Here is a 6,000-nt window from a genome sequence, read left to right as displayed (position 1 = left end):
ATAGCAGCCCTTCCAGTTCCTTGTGTTCTAAGAGATATGCCCCTTTAAAGTTGACCCTGAAAAATCACATTTTTTGCGATTTTTGAATTTTGATACGGTTGTTCTAAAAATTCGGGTTAGACCCCATTTCCCACTCAATTTGACCCCTGAATAAGATATGAAGTCGAATTTCCGAAATCATGCACGGATTTTAGAGATATATGGAAATTACAATTATAGGTGTTTCCGAAGCACATTTTCGAGCATTTTTGGGGTCGTTTCACCAGAATTGTCCTATACTTTGCCATCATATAGAATGTTTAACTAAGTAGATCCACTAGTCTATGCTAAAAGCATCTTAATGAGTCATCTAAAGAGTATGATCCTTTACTACCCATGATGGCTACATGGTTTATGGAGACGTGAGTTATCTGAACTCAAAATTGGCCCCATATCGGTGCTCAATAATACTCCCAAAATATACTTAGCTCATATGCTTGTAAAAACAAAACTCTTTCTTTGGTTTGAGATAATTACTCAAAATCTCAGTTTAAAAGCTCTCTTGAAAATCTCAGTTTCCTTTCTTGCTCAAATGTGAAAAATATTTTAACTCTTGGGAATACTTAGTTCCCGTATAATCTTTGAAGAATGAACTTTACTCTTACTCTTTACTGAAAACTAGCTCAAGGGCTCTTTGAAAGTCTCAGTTTCCTTTCTTGTTTAAATGTGAAAACATTTACTCTTTGGGAATACATAGTCCCGATATACTCTTTTGAATAAATGAACTTCAAACTTTTCTCTTTACTCAACTCAAAACTCAAGTCTTAAAACAAAGTTAAAACATTTGTAAAAGACTTTTGGAAAACTTTATGAACTTCTCTTAACTTGACTCTTAACTTCTCTAGACTTGACTCTTAACTTTTCTTGACTTGACTCTTAACTTTCCTTGAATTGAATAACAAACTCAACTTTACTCATGTAATAAAGTAATATATTTTCTGTGGGAGTTTCTCTAACCGACAACCACCACTATGAGCCTAAGCGGTGATACATCGTCTTGCCCACGCTGCCAGAACTGTCCTATACTTTTCCGTCATATAGAACGCTTAACTAAGTGGATCCACTAGTCTATGCTAAAAGCATCTTAAGGAGTCATCTAAAAAGTATGATCCTTTACTACCCATGATGGCTACATGGTTTATGGAGACATGAGTTATCTGAACTCAAAGTCGTCCCCATACCGGTGCTCAATACTACTCCTAAAATATACTTAGCTCATATGTTTGTAGAAACAAAACTCTTTCTTTGGTTTGATATAATTACTCAAAAACTTAGCTAAAAAGCTCTCTTGGAAATCTCAGTTTCCTTTCTTGCATAAATGTGAAAAACATTTTAACTCTTGGGAATACTTAGTTCCCGTACAATCTTTGAAGAATGAACTTTACTCTTACTCTTTACTGAAAACTAGCTCAAAATCTCTTTTGGAAATCAAGGTTTCCTTTGTTCTTTAAATGTGAAAACATTTGCTCTTTGGGAATACATAGTCCCGATATAATCTTTTGAAGAAATGAACTTCAAACTTTACTCTTTTCTCAACTCAAAACTCAAGTCTTAAAACAAAGTTAAAACATTTGTAAAAGACTTTTGGAAAACTTTATGAACTTCTCTTAACTTGACTCTTAACTTCTCTAGACTTGATTCTTAACTTTCTTTGAATTGAATTATGGATTCAAGGATTGTGATTTGTGATAGGAAAGATCTCATGATGTTTAGGAATGATTTTAGATAGCTAAACATGAGAAATGATCAAGAAATCACTGCCTGGAAACTAGTCCGCGATGCGGAGGTGTATTTTAATTTTGGTCGCGAAAATACTTTTTGAGGTAGAACGGTCCGTGACCGCTCTGTGACGCGAAGATATTTTTTTCAAATCTGAGGAACAGGTCCGCGACGCGGCCCCACTGCCCAGATTCGCCCGACTTTTCCTTCTTTCGTTTTCCAGTCACAATTCACCTAAACTCGACTATTCTTCTCAACTCTTCTTTAGATTCAGATTCCCAGCATATGTACCCATGAACCTAACTCAAAACAATTCTAAATCTTAACGTAAAGATCTTAGAAATTTCTCTATTCAGCGCAATTCAAGAACGAAAAACAAATTCAAGAACACCATTCAAGATTCATCAACTTTCAACTTTCTAGAACAACTTCGCTGAAATAAACATGCTTGGTGCGTGGATGAATGAACCCAACACTATGAAAGACTCACATACCTCTTTAGGGATTAACCCTTGTCGAAATCTACAAGCTAAACCTTCAAGAATGACAAACTTTGCTCTTTCCCCTCTTTTCACCTCTTGCGTTCTTTCTCCAAAAACCCTAGCGTAAATCTCCAATTTTCTAAACTGAACCAATTCAGTTTTGACCCTTAATTAATTCACCAAAAACGAATTAAAATAATAGGGTATGGAAAAGACCAAAACACCCTTTAAAAATCCGGATTGGACATTTCCTTGTTTGAACAACTCAACTTCCAAGGGGCATATCTCACTCACACAAACTCGAAATTGTACAAACTCAGCGGCGTTGGAAATATTATTCCAAGAGCTTTCCAATTATATCTAAAAGTACATCTAACTCATCCTGAGCTATGAGATATGGCCATTTTAAGTTGACCAAAACTCAACTTATCCTAACTTAACAAAATTTCTAGATTTTCATCCTTTCCTAAAATGACTATTTCCAACTCTTTACTTCTTCCTAGTTATTTCAACTTGTGAGATGTTACAAAAGGATAGAGAGTTGTATGCTAAATTCTCTAAGTGTGAGTTTTGTCCTGAGTCTGTCGCATTCTTAGGTCACATTATTTCCGGTGAAGGAATTAGAGTTGATACTCAGAAAATAGAGGCAGTGCAGAATTGGCCTAGACCCATATCTCCGACTGATATTAGGGGTTTTTTGGGGTTGGATGGATAGTATAGAAGGTTCATCGAGGGGTTCTCATCCATATCATCCCCATTGACTAGGTTTACTCAGAAGGCCGTTAAGTTTCAATGGTTTGATACCTGTGAGAAAAACTTTCAGGAATTGAAAAAGCGGTTGACTACTACCCCAGTATTGACCTTACCGGAAGGTACACAAGGTTTTGTGGTATATTTTGATGCGTCCATAGTTGGACTGGTTGTGTATTGATGCAGAATTACAAGGTTATAGCTTATGCCTCCAGATAGATTAAGATTCACTAGAAGAATTACCCAACCCATGATTTAGAGTTGGCTGCTATAGTATTCGCTTTGAAAATATGGCATCACTACCTTTATGGTGTCCATGTAGATGTGTTCACCGATCATAAGAGTCTTCAGTATGTGTTTAGTCAAAAAGAGCTTAATCTCAGACATAGGAGGTGATTAGAGTTACTCAAAGACTATGACATGAATATCATGTACCACCCAGGTAAGGCTAATGTAGTTGCTGATGCTTTGAGCAATTGTCTATGGGTAGTACCACCCATGTTGAGAAAGAAAAGAAAGAGTTAGCCAATGATGTACACAGACTTGCACGTTTGGAGGTCCGTATGTTGGATTCCAATAAAGGTGGAATGGTGGTGATGAAAAGGACTGAATCATCATTAGTGTCAAAAGTGAAAGAGAAACAAGACCAAGATCCTATTTTGCTTGAATTGAAGGCAAATGTTCATAAGCAAAAAGTAATGACTTTTGAACAAGGGAAAGATGGTGTATTGAGGTATCAAGGTAGATTGTGTGTACCAAGGGTAGATGAAATCCAAGAGAGGATCATGGAAGAAGCTCATAGCTCCAGATATTCTATCCATCTGGTACCACAAAGATGTATCGCGACTTGAGAGAAGTATATTGGTGGAATAGTATGAAGAAAGGTATTGCTGAGTTCGTTGCTAAGTGACCGAATTGTCAACAAGTTAAAGTAGAGCACCAAAGGCCCGGTGGTATGGCTCAGAATATAGAGATTCCGAAATGGAAGTGGAAGATGATCAATATGAATTTTATTACTGGTTTACCGTGGTCTCGCAGACAACATGATTTCATTTGGGTGATTGTTGATCGAATGACCAAATCAACCTACTTTTTACCAGTAAAGACTACTCATTCAGTAGAGGATTATGCCAAATTATATATTCAAGAGGTAGTAAGAGACTTCATGGAGTTCCAATTTTGATTATTTCAAATAGAGGGGCACAATTTACTGCACAATTCTAAAAGTCTTTCCAGAAAGGTTTGGGTTCGAAGGTGAACTTGAGTACTACTTTTCGTCCTCAGACAAATGGTCAAGCAGAGCGCACTAATCAGACTTTAGAAGATATGTTGAGGGCTTGTGTGATTGATTTCACAGGTAATTGGGATGATCACCTACCTCTCATTGAGTTTTCTTACAACAATAATTACCACTAAAGCATCCATAAGGCTCCTTATGAAGCTCTTTATGTGAGAAGGTGCAAATCTCTTATTAGATGGTTTGAGGTTGGTGAAGTTGGGTTGATAGGACCAGATCATCAAGCTATGGAGAAAATGAAAGTTATTGAAGAAAGGTTGAAAACAACCCAGAGTCGTCAAAAATTCTATATAGATGTTAGGAGAAGAGACTTAGAGTTTGAAGTAAATGATTGAGTATACTTGAAGGTTTCACCCATGAAGGGTGTTATGAGATTTGGTAAGAAGGGGAAACTTAGTCCCCTGTATATTGGTCCTTATAGAATATCCAAGAGGATTGGTAAGGTAGCTTATGAGTTGGAGCTACCGCAAGAGTTAGCAGCAGTTTATCCAGTGTTTCACATTTCTATGTTGAAGAAATGTATGGGCGATCCTTCACTTATCATACCTACATAAGATATTGGTATTAATGATAGCTTATCTTATGAGGAGATTCCTATTCAGATTCTAGATCGCCAGGTTTGCAAGTTCAGGACCAAGGAAGTAGCATCTATCAAGTAGTTCATGAGTCTTTTCCATTTTCAGCTTTAAATGTTTAAAGACTTGAGTTGCCTTTTTGGCCGGTTGAATGTTTCTTTTAAGACATTACAAGTTTATTGCATGAGTTTATCTTTTGAGACTGTTTCATGTTATTTAAGTCTTCCACTAAGAGTTAAGTCAGGTCAAGGGTTCGCTTGGGGCCAACAATGGTTCTCGAGTGCAGTCCCGCCCAGGGTGTAGGCTCAGGGCGTGACATTAAGTAAGAATAAAGGTTTTCTGGATCAAACTATTAGCCGTAGAGAATTTAGACCAAACTATTGACAATAGGAGATTTTTAGACCAAACTGATAACTAAGAGCATTTTATTCAATTTCATATAATTAAGGTTTTTTTTGTTCTTTTAATAATATATATAGAGGAAATAAGTATATTTATGCAGACCTCCCATTTGCCAATGTACATTATGATTAAAGAAAAATAATCATAATGTTGTCTTCATAAAGGTAGTGATGTTTCTAATTTATTTGACAAGATCAGTTAGTAACCCACTACCATAAAATACCATTACGCAAATAAAATAAAATTAGTTCATTAAGTGCATGAATCAATAGTTTGCTCTTCCATTGATCAATATGAATCATTGATAAATTTCTTAATCAATTACTAATTAAATTATTCTATTCCATTTTTAAAAAAACAAGTGGGGTACTAAAAAAACACAATCAATCTTGTTTTCCACTTTGCATTATTAAAAATATAAATTTATACAAATAGAGGGGGAAGCAAAATGTGAGACCTAGAAACTAAAAAAAGATGAGCATATTCTTTAGGTTCACCAATGAATTAAAAGGCATAGTATAGTATTGGCTTCAAGTTTTAAATTATCAAAACTCAAGTTAGAATCATCAAAGGATTTGGTGCAGTAGATTTAGTTACATTATACCTCCCTTAATCAGAGGTTCTGAATTCGGGCCTTGAAAATTCTTAATAGAGAATGATCCTCCTGAATGGAGCCCTATGCAACACGAATTCAGAATAGTCGGACTCCAATACAAATACTGGACACCGAGTGAAA

The sequence above is a fragment of the Solanum tuberosum genome, unplaced genomic scaffold, assembly GCF_000226075.1.
Source record: "Solanum tuberosum cultivar DM 1-3 516 R44 unplaced genomic scaffold, SolTub_3.0 scf00058, whole genome shotgun sequence".
Lineage (NCBI taxonomy): Eukaryota > Viridiplantae > Streptophyta > Magnoliopsida > Solanales > Solanaceae > Solanum > Solanum tuberosum.
The sequence above is the reverse complement of the archived record's forward strand: the minus strand, read 5'-3'. Positions refer to the sequence as shown.